The sequence below is a fragment of the Adiantum capillus-veneris genome, chromosome 16 (genome assembly GCF_014529385.1).
Source record: "Adiantum capillus-veneris isolate H3 chromosome 16, ASM1452938v2, whole genome shotgun sequence".
Lineage (NCBI taxonomy): Eukaryota > Viridiplantae > Streptophyta > Polypodiopsida > Polypodiales > Pteridaceae > Adiantum > Adiantum capillus-veneris.
The window spans coordinates 116138962-116142097 of NC_140946.1; the positions used below are offsets into that span (position 1 = coordinate 116138962).

General features: G+C 47.2%; 1 pseudogene; it reads right to left on the reverse strand.

Moving 5' to 3' along the window:
• Window positions 1-319: 319 nt before the first annotated feature.
• On the reverse strand, window positions 320-1274 carry LOC147439704 (large ribosomal subunit protein eL19y pseudogene; annotated as a pseudogene).
• Window positions 1275-3136: the final 1862 nt, after the last annotated feature.

Here is a 3136-nt window from a genome sequence, read left to right on the forward strand (position 1 = left end):
TTTACGAAGTTAAAAATCTCTTCTTCTTCTTCTTTCTCCCTTTAAAAACAACATAAAAGACATAGTAACAGTCTCGGCAACAATAACAAATAGTCAAAGAAAGAGATGGGGGAAATTTGCAAAATGAAAACCCTTTTAGGCTTGTAATAGTCATGCTTTCAAGAGTAAAGCAAAAACTGTATTTCATTACACAAGCTCAAAGGTCCAAGGTTTCTATTTAAGTACTATCGAGTCATAGCTCTTAGCTAAATCTTGCTATGCCACTCACTTCTTGGACTTCTTTGTGGCCTTAGGGGTAGCTGCAGGGATGCTTCAGTACTCAATACATGTGCCAAGCGCTCTTCCCTCCTAGAATTTTTCGCTCCCTGATAGCTTTTCCCTTAACTCTACGGGCTTCAAACTGATTAGACAGTGTCTTTTCATGAGCCTTCTCAGCTTTAAACTTGCTCCATGAGCACGCGCTTATTTTTGAACATGTTACCCTTGACCTTCATATACATACCATGGTACATATGCTTGTCAATCTTCTTAGCATCCCAGTACTTTCTTAGCAACTGACGAAGCACTCGCATCCGCCTCAATCAGAGAACTTTAGAGGGTAGCGTGGCCTCCCTAGTACCCCGCCTCTTACCATATCCTGAATGATGGCCTTTCCTTTTAGCCTCCAAAGCACGCTTTGCTCTTGCCTGCGAGTGTATCTTGGTCGATTTTCGAATCACAAAGCCATCTTTGACCAACTTTCTTATCTTTTGCCCTAAATTGGCCATATGAGAGATTTCATTGACCTCATTGGGATCGAGCCAGACATTGATACCCACCTCCGCACGACAAAACCACCAAGAAGCGTAGCACTCTTAGCAACTCCATGTGAGCATTCGACCAACTTGGGCCTCCTTTCTCCTTGCACCTCGCATGGAGCAGGCCTTCGAGCAAAGTGCTCCCTCGCAGCTCTTGCTTATGTCACCAACGAGCTAAGTGCAATTTGATAACAAGGCCGATAGTAAAGGTCTAAAATGGCCTCCCTATACACGTGGAACTCAAGGCTAATAAATAGCAAAGCTACACAAAATAAATAGAAAAGGCACATCTTATATATCTATATTAAAATAAGAGGGTATGTTGCCATGTGGCAGCAAATACCTGCAAGGGCTGCAGCCAGCTCTCGACAGCCATAGAGGTGGAATCGAGTGAGCAGCCCACGTGGAATCCAATGAGCAGTGCTTGGGCAGCGATTGCGTCAGGCCGCGGGCAAGAAGACCACTACCTCCACACATAAAGAGCTCAGATGCTTCAAATTCGTCCAACTCCCTTTGCTCCGTTTAGGATCTCTTCAATTGATTGATGCTCCAACCCATGGCTCGCAAACGCTTAAGCCTTATAAGGAATGCAGCTAACACACCGTTCTCCATGGTGCCTTTTTCTTAGAAGCGGCCATTGAATCCTGCCACTACGCTCAAGACGTCCAACAACACTACAAAAAGCGGGCCAACAACCAGATTGCTGACATGGCCACTATCTGAGCCGCTCAGCTCAGTGCCATGGAAGCTATTGGCAGTCGACGGCAAGTGGAGAGAGTTTATTTTTACTAAGAGAGAGAGGCATGTCGCATCGTCGTCATCATTACCTTGCAGATTGGCCCTACACATGTTTTCAAAGGACCAAGATTGCTGCGCGTCCGGCTGGTGCTGGAGCCCTACTACGTCTGATCAACATGCATGGAGTGGTCGGAACTTCCACAATGGCAACTTCATTCGCCGGGACCTCTTGCAGCTGCAGGCCTTCATCCCAGGTCCTCTCTCGCAATTACAAGTCTACAACTCTTCAACCAGGCAATGGAAGCTTGCGCAGGGCTTTCGGCATAAGATAGCTGGCGCTGCAACCTTGGGCATGATAACGTCATCCTTCAGTTCCTTGCCACGGGAGACTTTTTCTTCTTAAGCATCCACCTTAGCATGAATCTCTATGTTTACAGGGCGAGGGAAGATGAGTGGGGTGCAACAGTTTTAGCAGGACACTCATCTTTCAAGGTAGTGCCGCTTCGATCGGTAGAAAAGATACTAGTGGGTGGTGGAGATATATTGGCATAAGGGCGTATAAGTGCCCATGATTGCAATGTATGAGCTGAAAGAGATGAAGTCCGGTGGCGGCAATAGAGGAGTAGCGCTAGACTGGTCGTGGGCTCCAATAGCATCCCGACTGGATGTTGGTCAGGTGGCATTGGAATGGAGCGAGTTGTGCAGAGAGGAGATCGCTATGGATGCGGAAGTGAGGAGGCTATCGACAGGCAAGCCTAGAAGGAAATGGTATGTGAGCTTGTTTCATGAGAGGGAGGAGAAGAAGAAGAAGAAGACCGTACCCTTCGTCGCATTAGGGTTTCGTGAGAGTGGGCCTCAAAGAGCGCGCGCTTTGAGAGAGTTTCTTTTTCACTAATAGAGAGAGTTTTTTGACTCAGAGAGAGAGAGAGAGAGAGAGAGTTCTGCACCCAGATCTTCGGCGGGTGATTTTTGTTGCAGGTAGAGTTTCTATCGCCCCTGCCGGCCTGCTTCAACAAGCTTGCCCATCATGGGTCGTATGCACAGTCGCGGGAAGGGTATGTCCTCATCTGCCCTACCATACAAGAGGACTCCCCCTAGCTGGCTGAAGATCTCCAATCAAGAGGTTGAGGATCATATCTGCAAGCTTGCGAAGAAGGGTTTAACTCCATCTCAAATTGGTGTTATTTTGAGAGACTCTCATGGAATTGGCCAGGTTAAGAGTGTAACTGGCAGCAAGGTCCTGCGAATTCTGAAAGGGCACGGTTTGGGCCCTGAGATCCCTAAAGATTTGTACCATTTGTAGTACTGAGAAATCGCCATGATGCTATCATGCTGTTGGCGATGTAGACAACAGAGGGCAAAGAAACAAACGTCAAAGTGGACATGAGGGTAGAAAAGCTTATGATGGTTATAATCCTCAAGTAATTAAGCCTGCGGCTTCAATGCAGCTTATAGCTGCTTGCACTTTTAGCAGAGTGTGTGAGGGGATTACTGGCAAACAACTCAATGTCGAGGGTAAGGCATTGGGGAATATTGCCACTAGTGCAAGTCATGGTCTGATGAGCCTTTGGCTTCAGCCACACTCCTCGTCCCAGCTTTGT